This window comes from Eriocheir sinensis, chromosome 7, assembly GCF_024679095.1.
Source record: "Eriocheir sinensis breed Jianghai 21 chromosome 7, ASM2467909v1, whole genome shotgun sequence".
Lineage (NCBI taxonomy): Eukaryota > Metazoa > Arthropoda > Malacostraca > Decapoda > Varunidae > Eriocheir > Eriocheir sinensis.
In genome coordinates, this window is record NC_066515.1 from 24,786,887 (window position 1) to 24,805,628 (window position 18,742).

The following is an 18,742-nucleotide window of genomic DNA, read 5'->3' on the forward strand; positions in this document are numbered from 1 at the left end:
TATTGTAGTCATTATTAGTGTTGGTATTTGATGGTAGTGAAGGATAGTTTTGCTTTGAATTAGTTTGATGTTATAGATACACACACACACACACACACACACACACACACACACCTAACCTCCCGCCGCCGCCAGACAGTATACATGGCATCCAACGAAAAAGCGATACATAATTAATATAAAACAAGACACAGGTAGGAGTGAGGGGGGGCGAGGGGGGTGGGGGCAACCTTTCTCTCGGGGGCAATCCTTCCGGGCTAAGAGCTTCGTGCCCCCCTCGTCTTCTCAATCGGATTTCCATTCACTCGGCGTCATTAACAAGTAACTACTCCTGATCACTTTCTTTTAATTACTACACATTAGCTAATTAAGTTACCTGAAGGCCGATTTTTTTCCCATTCCCCATCTTGAATCTGTTGATGGAAGGATGTGTGTGGGGGGGAGGGGGAGGTGAGCTTGTGTGTGTGTGTGTGTGTGTGTGTGTGTGTGTGTGTGTGTGTGTGTGTGTGTGTTTGTGTGTGTTGGGGTGGATTGGTGTTTCTATCTGTCTACTCGTTGGTCTGGGTATCTGTGACTGTGTTCTCTCTTACTCTTTCTATCTATATCTATATCTCGACTACCCTTACACACACACACTATAGTAATCATTCAAATATTTTCCTTCTTTAATTTCTCCATTTGTTTATTTCTTTTTCCTTCCTATATTTTTCGACTTGTTCATTTCCTTTTCCTTCTTCCATTTCTCCAGTTTTCCATTTAATTTTCCTTCCTCTATTTCTCCACTTGCTTATTTCATTTTCCTTCCTCTATTTATCCACTTGTCCACTTCCTTTTCCTTCTCTTCTTTCCATATATTCTTCCCACACTCCCTTTTCCTTCCCTCCCTTCCTCTACTTAGTCTTGCACCCCTCAACATTTTCTTCCTCGATAATAACCTTACATTACAAGGCTAGATTAAAAGATAAACAGAAAATCGCGATCTATATATTTCATTACACGGAATATTTTGGAGAAGTTATATTTTTTCCACGAGTTATTCCTCATATTGCCCTGACTCCCTTCCTACCTCTCTTCCCTCTCCCTTCCTCTCCCTGCCTCCCTCCCTCCTTTGCCCGGCTGATATTGGCTGGGAGGACTTACACGCCCTTGCTTATTCAATTTCCAAGTAATTATAGAACTAAGAACCCGCCTTGAGCCGCAATCGGGAACCAAACCCCGGGCAACACAAGGCTTAGAATCACACCCATAACCAATCAGCCGACGCCCTTGTGAGCTCCCAGTGGCGTGTCCTTTTCTTGCCCCGCGCGGACCAGAATTCAGAGGTCGCGAGAGCCTTTGAAGTGCGGTCTGAGGGCGGGCTGGTCTCCGCCGTGATTGACATGGCGAGATTATAGTTTGTGTGTATGTTTATAGGGGAGTCTGGCGGAGGCGTGTCCCGCACTACCACGCCAACACTTTTGCTTCCCCATCGCTTTTTTTACGCGGCTTTCCCCTCTGAGGTACTGGAGGAGGAGGAGGAGGAAAAGGACGAAGGGGATGTTTTGTGAAGATGGAAGGAAGGGAGGGCGAGGTTAGAGGAGGAGGTGGAGGAAAAGGAAGAGGACGAAAGGATGGTTGGTGAAGATGGAAGTAAGGAAGGGCGAGGGGTGAGGATGTGCTGTGTGTGTGTGTGTGTGTGTGTGTGTGTGTGTGTGTGTGTGTGTGTGTGTGTCGACAAACTTAGTACCCTTTGCTTGCAGAATTACTTTGCTTTCCTCAGTAGTCTTGGCCAGGCTTTCAAGGTGTGAGAATTTAACTACTTCAACAACTAAGGAGACGAGGTTCAAGTACTCTCATGTCCCCCAAAGAGGCACTCGAATGGCTTTGTTTCACTGATGTAATTGTTTTGAATCATTTGCTATTACTTATTGATAATCGGATTTTAAAATTTATCAGTATCTATCGGCTGACAAGTTTTGTTTGCACCTTCTCCATCCCTGTTTCCTCCTTTCGTTCCTTCTCTTGCTCCCTCCTTAACGGGAAATCTAAGAGCACTCCCTCGCGCCACATCACTCGCGCCAATAAGGAACACAACCTCGAGGCTCTTTGAGGGGCCATTACCGCGCCGCCGACGGGTGGGCAGCCCCGGCCTTGCCTCGCCCCGGCCTCAGAAGCGCAACATGATCAAAAAGAAAAGTCGAAAACACGCAACTTGAGCCTCCGCGTCTGGCCGTGAGAGTGATTGGGGGTGAGGCTCCCTCCCCAGGGGCTAAGCCTCCACTAGGTAGCCTCAGGTCACTCTGGAGGGACGGAGGAAAGGTGGAAAATAAGATGAAAATATAAACTGCCAACCTGTCACCTCCCAAGTTACAGCTCACGTCTCTCTTACACCTCACTCCCTAGCCTCCTCCTTCCTCTTCCTCCTCCCCCCTTCCTCCTCCTCCTCCTCCTCCTCACGAGTGGAGTGTTTCAAGATGGCCTGTCTCGCCTCATACCTCAACGACTCCACAAATAGGATAATGGCTTACGATGTCCAGAGAGGGAGGGACGGAAGGAGGGAGAGGAAGGGAGGGAAGGGAAGGAGGGAATTTGTGGTCATGTGGAGGGTTTAGGATCCAGATGGAGTGACAGTTCTCTCTAAATGGAAAGAAAGGAGGGAAGGAGAGAGAGAGAGAGAGAGAGAGAGAGAGAGGATACTTGTGATGTAAGATGAAGATTAATTTGGGGACACTACTACCACTACTACTACTACTACTACTACTACTACTACTACTATTACTACTTTTACTATTACTACTACTACTACTACTACTATCCCTTAACTCCCTTCATTCCTTGACCATACGAATATCCTCATCCTTCCATCCCTATCATCAGCTTATTCACTCTTTTCGTTTTTTTTTCATTCCATCGGTCATTTTTTCACCACGCCAGGCACTCCCTTATTTTTTTTTTCCCTCTAACTGCTAACTGACCTTACCCTCTTTCTCCATCATCTTCCCTCCCTCTCTCCCTCTCCTTTCCTCCGCTATCCGTTTTTCCCCTCACCTCCCCTTTCCCCTTCCCCAGAGACGCTGAGCTGAAATATGCGTGTCAGAAAGAGGCGATTCGAGGCGACGCAAGTGGGAGCCGGCCAAATAGAGGTGGACAGGGCGAGTTTGAGTTTCAAGAAAGCTTTTTACGAGGTGGACCTCCGCCGGCTGGGTGGTTTGGACACGCTTGCTTGCGCTGACGCGGAGTGACGGCTGGAGGGAGGCTGAAGGGGGGCTGGGGGAGAGGGTGGCTGGGTGGAAGGGTGGGAAGTATGGGTGGTGGTGGTGGGATGGTGGGTGGTGATGGCGAGGTGGGTGAGGAAGGGAAGGTTGGAAGGGGAAAGAGATCTACTGCATTTTCTTAACTGTATTCCACTTTTCTTAATATAATCGAATCTGCTCTTAAACTCCTATTTTTACCACAAACACTACTACTACTACTACTACTACTACTGCTATTACGACCACCACCACCACGATATCCAGCTTGGTGACCTCTCTTTTTCAGGCATTCTAACAACTTTATCACCCCCCAAACACCTCCCTCTCCCTCTGCGTGCGCTCTTAACCCAACGTTTTACGCGTGGAAGTCTATAAGTAAGCCGGCAAACCTTAACAATTAACAATAAAATATGAGTTAGCCGGCCATTCTTTGCGCCGAACACGCACTTTTTCCTCATTTGAGTCGCAAAATTACACAAAAGAAAAACTCGCCGGAAAGCCGCAAAAAGGAGGAATGGGGCCGCGCAAGCCACAATCACAGGCTGCTGCCGTGAATCGAGCCTCGCGCATATAAACACAGGCTCGGGTGTTCCCTTAGGGTGCCGCATACGTTACCCTGATGGAAGGTTTCGGAGGTGCTAAAAATAATGAATGTACTGCCGGTTCCGGATAATATGTTTTACCGCCTGAACGGGAGCCGAGCACGCAACGGACAGCCGCCAAATGCACGATTTACGCCGGTAATGTGACCCACAGGCGGAAGTGACGACGTGGCGCGCCTTAGGACCGCCTTAAAACTGACTTCGATCCTTTTGTTTACCGCTGCGGCCGAGTTACGGTAGGAATTCTTGGATACTAAGGAGAACGAAAGTCTGGGGAAGGGGCGAAGTGAAGGTATACATTGCGCATTCGCTGTATTGGTTTATTTGATTTATAACGTGAAAAAAACTGCGTCCCGGTTACGATAGAATTTCCTGAGCATTTAGGAGAACGTCGAAACCAGCTTTGCCAGATTATCGTACTCAGAGTATGTATCGTATTTACCGGTTTCTGACACATAACTATTACCAAGAAAGAGATATAATTAACCATTTTAACGATAACTATATATGAAGCCAGTTATTGACGCCCAGGAAATAGGTTCTGCGTCGGAGATCTTTAAATATAAGAGGCTGAGGAGTATAATCTAGCACCGCTTGTCGAAACTTAAGCGAAGGAGTGCTGTGAGGGTATACATTGCACCTTCACTATATATGATGTGTATTTGACTTATATAGAGTAACCGCTGGGAGGGTGATGATGATGATGAACCAGTGAAGAAGGCAATGATGGTGGGGGTTAGGGGAAGAAGGAGTATCGGAAGACAAAGAATAAGATGGAGAAATGTGATAAAGTGTGACATGAATATACTAGGAGTGCAAGAAGATGATAAAATGGATAGAAGCAGGTGGCGAAAGTTAACTCGAGCGGCCAACTCTGCAATACAGTGGGATTAAGGTCGTAAGAAGAAGAAGAAGAGTAACCGCTGCGTCCAAGCTATGATAGAATTCTGGGGACCTTGAGGAGAGCGTCGAAATTTTGGGGGAAGGATAAAATAGAGGGTACACATTGCACGTTCCTTGTAGTTGTGTTTTTGGATTGTATTTGATTTAGAAAGTGTTGCCGTTGCGTCCAAAATGAGGTAGAATTTTTTAGACATTCAGAACGTCGAAGCTTTTTGGAAGGAGCGGAGTGACGTTAAATATAATTTAATATAAGCAAATATTACTTTTTTTTTTTTTTTTTTGTTACCTGACGCAGACACGGTTGTAGGTTGTTTTTGTCTGTCTCTGTCTCACTGTCTGTCTCACCGTCTCTCTCTCTCTCTCTCTCTCTCTCTCTCTCTCTCTCTCTCTCTCTCTCTCTCTCTCTCTCTCTCTCTCTCTCTCTCTCTCTCTCTCTCTCTCTCTCTCTCTCTCTCTCTCTCTCTCTCTCTCTCTCTCTCTCTCTCTCTCTCTCTCTCTCTCTCTCTCTCAAATTTCATGGATATAACATACCATAGCTTATGTATACAAATGATAGATAAGATCACATTTGAATAGCATGAATGAGATAGACAAATAGATAGATAGATAGAGACGGCTAGAGAGACAGACAAACACACACACACACACACACACACACACACACACACACACACACACACACACACACACACACACACACACACTCACACACTCCCTCTTCCTCCCCCTCCCTCCTCTTCCCCCCCCCACACACGAGGCCAGCATGCACTTTTCTTGCTGAGCGCCCCCCGGTAATGACAGTGGCCGTCTATCAGCAGGTGACGGGCCAATTCAGTAAGCGTGACAGCCGCGTCCTCCGGGATGAGTTAGTCCTTTGCTGAGCGGGCGCGGAGACAAAGAAATTCCCGGCTTTGTGGTCGTGGCGGCAGTAATGGTAATAGTCGTGGTACGGTGGTGGTGACAGTCATTATAGTGGTGCTGAGAGTAGCGGTGGCAGCAAAGGTATTGGTGCATTATTGATAAGGTTCGGTTTACTTGAAAGTGTAAAAGTGTAAAGCGATCTTTGGAGGACATGGAAGAATTAACTTAACGTTTTTATCAGCATCTGGAAATGGGAATATTTTTTTTAATGTTTGCTGCAGTGATTATTTAGACTGCATTATTCACCACAACATAAATACAAAACTCATACATTTAACTGAAGTAGTTTAGTATATCTGGTATAAATTGCTTTACTGATAAATATGAAATCTTCTTAACCTGGTAGCTGCGGGGATCATGTTTCTAAAAGGCCCCTCTAAGCGAGAAAAATAAATAAAAAAATCAACACTCATACAAACCATTTCATAATATATATCAACGCATTTGTGATCAGTTTATGCATCATCTATTTTGGAGGGTTTATATCATGGCACAAATTTGGCCCGTCGCTGCAACTGGGTTAATATTTGCAACTCAGGTAGTTTTAAAAATTATGAAGTTGTTGTTTTGGTGTTGTGGCTTAGGGCTTAAATTATATGACCTCCCTGATTTTACGAGATAGTACTGGGATTTGAACCATCGTGCCTCGGCTTACCACTTTCCAAGACTTGATATCCTGATCCCACTTGACCACCAGAACCCACACTCATATCCCTGAAAAAAATTATGCAATCACTCCATTTTTCAGAGAAGTGTATCATCCAGTTCTCACAATAGAGGCATAAACTTGACATCACAGAAAATTTACAGCACCGAGACCAACCTAGAATACTGTACCGCAAAGTAAAGGGGATTAAACAAAGTATCCAGGATTAGTGAGTATTAGTCAGAAAACTCGATGGATGTGCGCCGGCTAGGTTACACACTAAACCTCAAATATAGGGGTGAAGGCGACTCATTCAAGGAAGGAAAATTGTATACTAATGACAGACAGACATTTTGGTTTTGTAGAGTATGGAAGGAAGCGAAGTGAAGGAAAGTAAAAGAGTTAAAACTTTAATCTGTTATAGGTACTGCAATATGGCTGGAATAGAACTGCAAATGGATGGATAGAGGCTTACAATAGAGATTAACATATCGATTGATAGACTGATAGATAGATGGATAGATAGATAGTAAGTTGATAGATTGATTGAAAGTTACGGGAGAGAAAAGATACAGATAAATAGACAAAAAAGAAAGAGAAAAAATAGAGACATAGAGAAAGAAATAGCATCTAGCAGACATATTTGATAAGTAAAAGACTCTGAGCCGCCCAACTAACATTTTACCGTGGAGTTAATCGTAGCTTGTCTTTTTGCTGCTGCCACGAAAGAGAACACTACACCGGCATTAGCATTGATCTCCTCCCTCTCCCCCTCTCTATCTCTGACGCATGGTTGCTGATCAATTTATTCCACTCCTCCATCTCCACTTTCTGCACTTTCTCTCTCCTCGGCCTTTTCACAGAGACCGGGAGCGCTTTTGTATTCTCCCTCTCTCTCTCTCTTTTTATTTTTTTTACAGTATTCATTGATCATCCTTTTGGAAGTATATTTTTTTAAGTGTTATTATTATTATTATTATTATTATTATTATTATTATTATTATTATTATTATTATTATTATTATTATTATTATTATTATTATTATCACCATCATCATCTTTACAGATTTTTTCTTCTTTTTCTTCTTGTCCTCCTCCTCATCCTCCTCATCCTCCTCCTCCTCCTTATCTTCTTCCTTCCACTTTCATTAGAGGAGAGAGCGTGGTCGCCTCCCCCAAGCCAGTGTCAACAACTCTCAGACTTATCCTCTCTCTCTCTCTCTCTCTCTCTCTCTCTCTCTCTCTCTCTCTCTCTCTCTCTCTCTCTCTCTCTCTCTCTCTCTCTCTCTCAGGTAGTGAGAGAGAGAGAGAAAGAGAGAGAGAGAGAGAATCTTTAATTTTGTGAGATAGTTTGGAAGTGGCCGCGACCCTCGTCTCGCTCCCCTTCCCGAGTTGAGCTCTTGGACAAACTCCGTGTTAATCGTGCAAGTTAATATGGAATTTGTATCAACACTTTCCTGCTCTCTCTCTCTCTCTCTCTCTCTCTCTCTCTCTCTCTCATTCGTTTTTTTCTTCTTAAACTCTCTATATATGCTTCCTTTTGTACGTCAACACTCACTCTCTCTTCTAATCCTTCTTTTACACTTCACAAATATTTTCAGCACGTTTCTTTACTTATATTTATTCATTAATCTATTAACTGTTTCTCCCGACATTATTCTTTCATCATTTCCTTCAGACCCTTTTTTCAGAGAAGTGTATCATCCAGTTCTCACAATAGATGCATGAACTTCACATCACAGAAAATTTACAGTACGGAGACTAACCTAGAATACTGTACCGCAAAGTAAAGGGGATTAAAAACAAGGTATCCAGGATTAGTGAGCAACTTTAAGATCTTCCCTCTCCTCAGCTCTCAGTATCACGAAGCCGAAGTGTTTATGAATGCTCCACAAACCTTATGTCTCTTTTCCTTCACTAATCCCCCACTAACCTATCCACAAGTCTTGGTGTTCTGGGTGACGTAAGACCCGCAGCGCTGATTACAAGCCTTGTCAGAAATGTAATCCAGGAATGAGAAAGAGTTTTTTTATTTTTTATATAGCAAAGGGAGGCTGCTCAAGGTAAAAAAAGAAAAAGCCAGTAGAAAACCCCGCTAGACAGTACATCTCACCCCCCGAAATTGACCCCTCTTTCGGCCACCTCTTTGGATTCTTTTTAGGAGCAGCGAGTAGCGGGCTTTTTTATTGTTTCCTTTTTGTGTGTGCCCTTGAGCTGTCTCCTTTGTTGTAAAAAAAAAAGGACTTCTCCGAGCAAAAGAAAAGAAGAACATGAGGCCAGAGGAAAGTGAAAAGTGAGAAGAATACAGAGAGAAATTAGTGAAATACAGAGGACCTCAAATTTAAGATCACCGTCAATAATTCCATGTTTTGCGCGGCCTACGATTATTTGTGAAAGCTAAAACACGTGAAAAATATACAAAGGGCTCCAAAACAATTATTACAGAGCGCCGTGAAAAGTGAAACTAGACATTGATATAAAAAAAACTCAATTAAAGTTCCTAAATAGTGTGTGTGTGTGTGTGTGTGTGTGTGTGTGTGTGTGTGTGTGTGTGTGTGCTCGCTCGCGTGTGAAAATTGCCACGCTGATCCCCACAAATCATTTCCAGACACGACTCCGTTTCGGCAAGGGATTGAAACCCTATTAGAGAGAGCGAGGGGGATCGAAGCGCCTACACCCCCTCCCCCGATCCTCTTTGCCTCCCCTCATCCTTCTCGCCTTTCGTCTCCCCTCCTCCCCCCGCGTCTTTCCATCCCTACCTCTCTTCCTTCCCTGTGTTGGATCAGATCCCAAGGAGGCATTACCAAAGTGATTGAATCCTTCTTCAGGTTACTCAGCTTCGGAAAAACGACGCTTTCTCCTTCTTTATCTGGCTCTTCATATCTCTCTCTCTCTCTCTCTCTCTCTCTCTCTCTCTCTCTCTCTCTCTCTCTCTCTCTCTCTCTCTCTCTCTCTCTCTCTCTCTCTCTCTCTCTCTCTCTCTCTCTCTCTCTCTCTCTCTCTCTATCTATCCTGACTTCATTATCGCGTATTACATCCTTTTCCGCCTCCTCCTCCTCCGCCTCCTCGTTTTCCTCTTTCTCTTCGTCCTCGTCCTCGTCCTCGTCCTCCTCGTCCTATTATTCAAGATTTCTCCTCATCTTTGTAGTTATCCTCGTCATTGTCTCCTACTGCACTTCCTCCTCCTTCTCCTCCTCTTCCTCCTCCTCCTCCCCTCTTTCCCTCTTTCCAGTCGACGGGTCACGAGTCTGGCTCCTGAAATTTTGTTGCTTTAAGCGTTCGACAGCGAGAAGACGCATTCCGTGGACACCAAAACACGAATTCCAAGGAACAATTGTACGAGTGGAATTGACGGGAGCGGAGAAGTTTAAGATACGAGGATATAGCGCTGGAATGACTAGGGATGAGGAGGTGAGAGAGAGAGAGAGAGAGAGAGAGAGAGAGAGAGAGAGAGAGAGAGAGACGGAGGGGGTGAGAGGGAAGTGCAAGAATGATACAGCAAGAACAATTAATTTTACCATCCGTTTGTGTGTGTGTGTGTGTGTGTGTGTGTGTGTGTGTGTGTGTGGTAATGGCGGAGGAGGAGGAGGAGGAGGCGCCGTTCAGAACACAAGTCTACAAACCATTAAATTGTCGCTGGTAACACTCCATTTGCGGCGAACGAGCAGAACCACCATATCGCTGCTGCCCCGATGCTCCAGAATGCTTGCTCTCTCTCTCTCTCTCTCTCTCTCTCTCTCTCTCTCTCTCTCTCTCTCTCTCTCTAATGGTAAAACGAGAGAGAGGGAGAGAGAGGCTGGGGGAAGGGGGGGCGTAACTCTTCCTCAACCGTATCCTCGTCACGATGAGTTGGCGGCCACACATTATCGAAACACACACACACACACACACACACACCGAGATAAGTGCATTGCTTGATCCCTCGTCCTGCTCCGCCTCCTCAATATCGCCTCGTTGTCGCGGGCCGCCAGACGCATTAATTGGACGCCGCTCGCTCTCCCCCTTCGAATATGAGTCCGCCGCTATTTGTCCGGCCTCGTGATTTCCCCTGAGTGTTGTTGCTTCCCGGCAGGTCACCCACTCGGCCCTGATAAGTTCGGGGAGCGCGAACAGCCCGCTCATTAAGAAAATAAACGCGTTGGAAATGCCTGTAATTAAAAGTTACTTGATGATAATGGTTGGGATCGGATGCGTTTCGCCCCATTATACGTTGGAGCTTAATCCCGTCTCTGGAGGATTTAATCGCCTCCGAATCCGATCGCGCATTTCTACGAGGGGAGAAGTACTTCCTTTATTACCGACGGTGATTACGAAGGCGAGATGGGGCCGAGGGAGGGAAGGCGCGCTGCTTCGCCTTGCCGACTCCTCCGCGACGCCGAGTGTATAGGCTGCCGAGGCGATGAAGGGGCTGGGAAGGCGATGAAGGGGCTGTTAAGGTGCTGGGAAGGCGATGAAGGTGCTGTGAAGGCGCTGTGTTATGCTGCTGCACGATAACCAAGTCTTGTCTTTCGCTGTTTCTTTTTCTTACTCTTTCATGACGCTGAGTATATACATTGTGGGCTGTGAAGATGCGGGAAGTCGATACAGGTGCTTGATGGCGCTGTGTACATTTTAACCGAGTCTTGTCTTTCTTTCCCTTTGCCTTTTTAGCTGCCATTTGCCGTCCTGCTCCACGCCGATGAGTATAGGCTGTGGAGGTCTGTGAGAATACTGTGAAGGTCCTGTGTTACGTTGTTAAGCCGCTAATCTTACGTCTGTCTTTTCCTGCTCTTTCTTTCTTATTTTGATCTTACACCGTTAATGTATCATTGTCTGCCTGTTCCTTCCCTTGCCTTCTATGCACAGTAATTTATTGTCTCGTGTGTTCAGGCCTTAACTTAGTTTGTAGCTCCTTTAGCATTAACAGCAGCAGCTACAGTAGAAGTAGTAGTAGCAGCAGTAGCAGTAGTAGTATTAATAGCAGTAGGCAGTAAGTGGTGGTGGTGGTGGTGGTAATGTTATTGTTGTTGTAACGACAAAATAATGATGATGATAATCATGATAATAATAACAGTAATAAAGTCGATGTTAATAGTATGATTTTTAGTACAACTCTGATTATTAAATGATCATTGTAGTAATAATAATCATACTATTAATATCGACATCATTACTGTTATTATTTGTATTATTATTATTATTATTATTATTATTATTATTATTATTATTATTATTATTGTATCATGGTTATCGTTATTATAATTACTGATAATAGTAATCGATTAATTAATTAAATGATTTATCTGGGGTCGCAATTGTACACGCTCTAGTTGACCTTTACTCTACGGGCCGCCTTCCAGCTTTCAGAATCAAATTTTATTCGCGTCTCCCAAACAGTTGTGTCGTGCTGCGCCAATGTAGAAAACGGTCTTTTGAGGGGGACACCCTTTATTTTTTTCTACTAATTCCAACACCACTACTATTTCTACAACGATTTCTTTTTCATCCACGTGACATACTAACTGTGGAGAGTCCCTTCTCGACTATTTTTTTTTTTAAATCCATAATTGCATTGCAAAACTCACATATTACTTCATTTTTATACTACTGCCGCATTTTCGTATTGTATTTCCATCATTAATTACAGTACCTTCCCTAGATTTCCTCTTCTTTCCTTTTGAAACGTTCGTTTTTACTTATTTATTTATTGACACTTAAGAGAAAAAAAAGTAGTAATTGAGGATCACGCAAAAAAATAATCCTTCCAAAATAAGAAAATAAACAGTAATAAGTAAGAAAGAAATTATAGAAAGAGAAACTGGAAATGCAAGTCAATGAAGCGTGATGAATCAATTTGGTGTGTGTGTGTGTGTGTGTGTGTGTGTGTGTGTGTGAGAGAGAGAGAGAGAGAGAGAGAGAGAGAGAGAGAGAGAGAGACCTACACTCTACGCACTTTGCACCCCATATTGTATTAAATGAAAGCTTGGTAAACATGTGAACGAAAAAAAAAATAATAAATAAAACATCGAGTATATGATGATGCAGGTTAAGGTTACGGTAAAAAAACAAGAGTGCACACATTCCACTCTCCGCGAATTACTTTCCCTAATAACTGTCTGTTTTCCGATATATTCAGCTCAGTGATAGTGGTGGCAACGCTTCTTGTTTTTCTTTTTTACAGTAGAGGAAGCAGCTCAAGGGCAAAAAAAAAAAAAAGAAACAATATTGAAAAAAAAAGCCCGGTACTCTCTGCTCCTACAAAGAGTTAAGAGGAGAGTAAATTGACCTCTCTTTCGGCCACCTCTTTTGATTCTTTTTTTCTTGGGGCAGCGAGTAGCGGGCTTTTTTTTTATTATTGTGTCATTTTTTTATGCTCCTTTGTTGTGAAAGAAAAAAGATACTCCCTTATTCGTTTGCCAAGCTTTTATATGAGACCAAGCTACATATTTTATTTTTGTAGGAAAAACTATTGAGATTCATTATATAAGTTGGCTAAGAGCTTGATTAAGAATTGAATGTGAGCTGAGTAGGAGTTCGATTCATGCGCAATACGAGATCTAGTAAACAAAAACAGTAAGAAGGCATCACAAACATTATGACAATCAATAAAAGACATCATATTATTTACGCATGGCAGCAGCGCGCAATCCACAACATGCAGAAGTCACCCTTTGATGGTCTCCGATATGCTCCATTTTCTTTGGTTGAAGCGTTACACGTGTTATCTGGGGGACTAAAGTTGACGATGCCCACCTCAACGTGTAAGATTATTGCTACATAGGTCAGAATGTGTTGCTCAGCTGTGTGTGAGAGAGAGAAAGAGGAGAAGGAGGAGGAGGAGGAGGAGGAATTGTGGTTGTAGGGGGAGGAGGATAATAAAGATGAGGAGAAAGAGAAGTAGGAGGATAATGGGGACGAGTAAAAAAGGGAGATGGTTTTGTTGGTGGAGGAAAAGCATAAAGATGAGAAGGAAGATGTTAGTTGTTATTCTAAGTAAAGTATTGTATCTTTATTTTTACTTAATCTTTTTTTTATTCTCGTGTAATTTCAGAAGAGAGCAAAGTGGGAAAATGTAAAGAAACTCAACTCAAATAAAGAAAAAAAGGAGAAGAATGCGAGGAAAGGAGCCACGGAGGAACGAAGGAAGGAAGAACAAGATAAGTGGAGAGTAAACATTGCCTGCCACCGTTACGAAGGAGACGCGATCCATACACATTTAAGGTAGGCATGGGTGAGAGGCGCACCTACCAAACACACCTGGATGGCTCACCTGTCGCTTCACCCACCACTCACCCACTCAGCTCCTCACCAATTCACGCATCGACCGTTTCAGTACCATCACACTCATTTCAACATCCCCAAGCATAAAATACAAAATATCAGATAGATCCAGAAGAAATAGCCAAGGGAAGTTTATCCAGATAGTTTTGGATTATATAGAAAGAAAGTTAAACTGTTGCAATTATGAAACAAGACAGCTCGTTGTATAAACATTATTGAACATAACTCGCGCAGTTAAATGCCTCGATCCTGCCGAAAAAAAAACCACATTCCTACCTTTTTTAAGTAATCCTACAAGAAATTGGTGAGGTGTCAAGTTACAATTGTTTCCAAAAATCAGTCCTTATGCATTCCATGGTTCCATGTATTATGATTCCGGTGAAGGAAACAAGCTTATGAGGCCAAAATATAATTTTAATGCTATACATTACGGACGTTTTAATCTTGATAAACGTTAACGCAAAGAATACCAGACTGCGAGGTTGATGGGGTTAATTGTGTCAGAGGTGCAGAGTGTGAGGGTAGAGTAACACACTGCTATCATCCAAGCTCACCGCGAAGAGACGTCTGAGTGTTACCCGCGTTACTGCGGGGCTGAGGAGTTGCTCTGATGCGCCGCGGGGGAGAAGAGGCTTTCGAAGTTGTTTCCCCCCACTTGGAGGATAATCACTTCGTAGGTCAGCACTGTGTTTATGACCTGCAGGAATGAAAAGGAAACGAAACACGTATGGCTGAGTCATGGAAAGGGAAGAGATCAAAGAAAAAAGGAACAAGTACGTGTACACATTAATTAATACCTAAACATTCTTATTTACAATAACTCTTAATTCACACACTTTGTAAGATAAATTTATCAAACTTTAAGATGTTATTTTACATGTCGGTATCTATTAATATGGCAGTACTTATTACTTGTCGATTGCAGGAAATTTGAAATACGAAACACTGTAATCTCATCTATAACACACATCATTTAACTCGCTTCTCGTGTTACAGCTTCTACAGGTGAAGAACTACCTGTGGCAAGGAAATAATGACAAGAAAAAGAGGAGGAACGAAGTATGGATGAATGAATTAGACTAGAGAGGACCGGAAGCATCTACTAAACAGCGAATGAACAATGAAGATGTGAAGAGAAAATACGCCACCTACTTTGATGAAGGATTCGTAGTCCATCTTGTACCATCCACACATGTTGAAGGTAAGCATGGATGACAGGCTCCCCATCACCTGGCTCACCTGCCGAACACACCTGGATGACTCCTCTGTTCACCTTACCCACCCCTCATCCTCTCAGTCACCCGTCACTTTTTGTTTTGATACTCAGAATGCACAGCACGTACTCATACTCCTCAATCTAAGACCTCTGACTTTAACCAAACACTTCGTTGTTGGGATAGATGCAAATGCGATTAAGTTCTTCCTATTCATGTATATCATTGCCATTGGACTCACCAACTGAAGTGTTTACCTTTTGGAGAACCTTCCATAAAACAGACTGTGTACACCATTGATTTTTCCTAAATATTTCTTGTAAGTCAAGTGTAGTTTTTTTCGGCACTAAATTAATCACTGTAGCAAACTCAGGGAAACAGATACACGAAGGCCCAGGTAAACGAACCTTCATGGTAAGGAAGTGGTTTTGGCTCTTGACTCTCAGCTCCTTCAAGAGTCCCTCCGCAGCACTGACCTGCAAGTTAAGAAATGCCACTGCCTGCATGCACAGTTTAATTACGCGTGTCCTTTCATCCGTAAAAGGTGACCATTCGTGCTAATATTGCCACGATTGAATAAGATAACCTAGCTTGATCAAAACCTGCCACACGTCATTTTCTTAAGTGAAACAACTCTTAGTAAGAACGGTCAGTCTAAGAAAAGTATGCCAATCCAGAGACTACTCACCTTGTTGACGAAGGTTTGGCCCACGTGGCAGAAGGTGAAGATGATCCAGAAGGAATAGAACAGCATCATGATGGTGCTGCCGCCCAGGACAGTACCCATCAGGATGCCGTAGGGACAGACGATGGCCATGAGGATGCTCATCTGCAGGTACAAGGTAATCACCGGGAAGAAGCAGCGAACCGCCGCCTCCCTCTGCACCTCCACCTGTGAGAAAGGATTCAGGTATAGCAAGGGCGTAATAAATAGTCGAGAGGCCCGTCCGATTCCTATCCCCAAAATTGGCCCCTGTGTCTTTAGAGTAATGCGTCACTCACTGTGCCCAAGGCTTCATACCTCCCGGATGACCGCGTCGAGGTCACGCAGCTCTAGTATTGCCGCCTTGACGTCGCTCTCACGCTTCAAGGATCCGTCGGGGGTGAGGAGCGTAGAGACCTTGGCCACAGTAACCTCCGTGGTAGCCTCCAGGCGGCGGCCCAGGAGGCCGAACACCATGGAGGACAGTTGGGTGGGCAACATGAAGGTCATGGAATAAAAGGAGCTCGAGGCATAAATGGCCAAAACCTCGGTAAACCGGTCGTATTTCCAGGTGGTTGTGACGTAATACGTAAAGAACGCCGTTAAGAACATGAACAAAGACGTGAACGCCAGAGTCTTTGATCGGCAGTACCAGCGGTATCTTGGCGGTGAGAAGACGCAGTCCACCGCCGACAGTTCGTACAGAAGTGCGGCCAGTGCGGAACTCTTCATGCCCAGAAGAAAGGGGGTGAAGACCACGATGGTGAACGTGACGGCGAGGCTGTACATTAGGGCGATGGAGCCCAGTGCCGGCGTGAGGTACAAGTCTGCGACTGTTCGGTATGCCAAACAGTACGTTGGAAACATAAATGCCTCCAAAAAAACGGTCCAAAGACAGAGTGGCAAGCTAAAGACTGGCGGGCCGCTCGTTGCGGACATCCTGTAAGGGAAGCAGCCGCATATCTGGATTAGCGGCACCATCACGCGCCACGGTAGCAGGGTGGTGGTGTCCGGAGGCAGCATCCTGACGTGGGTGGGGTGACTCCGGGCTTCAGGGCTCCTCTCCTAGCTTTAGTTGTCTGAGGAGGGGCCGCGGGGCGTCTGCCGGGTGTAAGCGTCAGTGCTCGGCTGTAACAACAGCCACCGCGGCAAGAGGCTCATGGAGTTGCCGTGTATCGAGCGGCCGCCGACTGTCCACTGACCACTTCACGCCTCCGCCAGTTTGGTCTTACTTGACATCAACCTTAGCAAGACTTCTTTACATTTCCCTGAAGTACAATTATTACTTCAGAAAATTATAAAGAAAAGACTTTCATTCGAATATTTGTGCAATTTTTCTATGAAGAAAATAGCATTTGTGAACGTAGAAAAAGGAAGAAATAAGTGTTGTCTTCCCAAGTGATACGCAGCAGCCATCACGAACCAATAATCGAAGAGAAATTTTACCACTTCGGAAGATGATCATGTTTGCTGGCCTGGAACATGCTATCGAACGTACTCTATGAATTTTGATTTTTTTTAATTATTATTATTACTGCACGTCTGCGCCGCACAGAAAAGTCCATCAACTTTGAACTTGTGTATAGTAAGTTATTATTTTGTGATCGGAAGTCTGATGAGATACTCTTCCGCGCTGGAGAGTCTGGAGGTTATCGGACTCGATTCTTTCCACATGGAGGATGACAGTCACCGAGATCAGGGCGGGGCTGCCAGCTAAGAAGTAAAGGACTGTAGAGCGATAATGAAGAAGAGTTGCAGGAAGGTTTTAGTGTTTATTGATGCTATTTGGTGATATTTATCGACAACCCTTCGTTGAAATACTGAAGTTGAATAAATTGACATCTTGAATGTAGCTTTTCGGTGGAGCAGTGATGGCGAAAACCGTTTTTGATGTTCAACCCACCTCGTAAATCTTCTGTGGTTAAAAAAGTACACACGAGCACAGCGCACGCGCCCGCCCGCACACACACACACACACACACACACACACACACACACACACACACACACACACACACACACACACACACACACACACACACACACACACACACACACACACACACACACACACACACACGTTTAAAAAAAAAAGAAACGACTACTTTGACCTTCGAATGATCAAAAAATGCTTACCCGCATCACCACTCCTGCCAGTTTGTTCACAACTACGGAGGCAAAATAGTAAGAAAAACTGTCTTCCGTTTATTTCCAAATGATGCGCTACAACCGCTCTTTGCTCAGTCAACGTGAACTTTAATTTCAAAACATGCATGTACCGTGCCTGGAACGTGTAAACAAAGGTCTTCATTATGATGCTCAGAGTGCTCAACTGATGAAGGTGTTCGGGCCGCATGGAGACGTCCAGTGCACTGTGCCCGCGTCCCTGCTATTGGAAGGCCGAGGAGTTACTCTGCCGTGCCCTGGAGGCGAGGAGGCTATCGAAGTTGTTTCTTCCCACCTGGAAGATTATCACCACGTAGGTCAGCACGGTGTTCACGAGCTGCAGGGAAGAGTACAGGGAATAGGAACACGTATTGAGTCACCCTGGAGGACGTAGTAGCGGGTAAAAGAATCAAAGAGTAAATATTGATTATTGAGTTATATGCAATTCTACGTTTATTTACTTATATTGGCTAAATTGATTAAAGGGAGATTTGCCATAACACCTTAAATTAACTTTTTTTTTAAATTTAGTATGGAGTGTAACTGCTTAAGACTTCAGTGGCGAGAGTATTTCATCCCTGCTTCCTCCATCAATATCTCACTTAAAGAGAATGCTCGAAGAGATTGCTTGAGTTCGGTGGTAAATCACGTTTTTTAATTTTTTTTTTAATCATGTTACTTTTCTCAAAATTTGGTCACGTGATGCTGATGCGTTTGTATTTTTTTTATATATATATATATTTACCCACGCTCAGTAATAGAACTACCATTGTTGACAGTATCAATAAATGTTAAGTGTAGCAGTTAAATCGTAATTTTGTTTTATAAGGCATCTGTAATGTATTGTTTCACTAAAGAACATGTAGACTGGGTACTCGTGATTTTATATTCAGCCATTGAGATGCTACTTGTCAGTGACCGAAAGCAAGAAACACGAAAGGCCGCAATTAGGGGGAGCACCCTCTGACCTAAGACCCGCCTCATTGATCCTGCTTTTCACTTTCGGCCACGGCAGGCGGAAGGCGGTGGGTAAGAATGACACGACGGAAGAAATATGAAAATTCTTGAAAATTTTGATGGAAACTTAATTAGAT

At 44.0% G+C, this 18,742-nt stretch overlaps 1 long non-coding RNA gene across 1 annotated transcript in view; it reads left to right on the forward strand.

The window, feature by feature from the left end:
• Positions 1 to 14,765, forward strand: part of LOC126991585 (uncharacterized) — a 55,580-nt gene extending 40,815 nt beyond the window's left edge. The window contains exons 4-5 of the long non-coding RNA XR_007745687.1: positions 13,336 to 13,505; positions 14,562 to 14,765. This is a non-coding gene — a long non-coding RNA (uncharacterized LOC126991585). The remainder of the gene's footprint in view (positions 1 to 13,335; positions 13,506 to 14,561) is intronic.
• Positions 14,766 to 18,742: the final 3,977 nt, after the last annotated feature.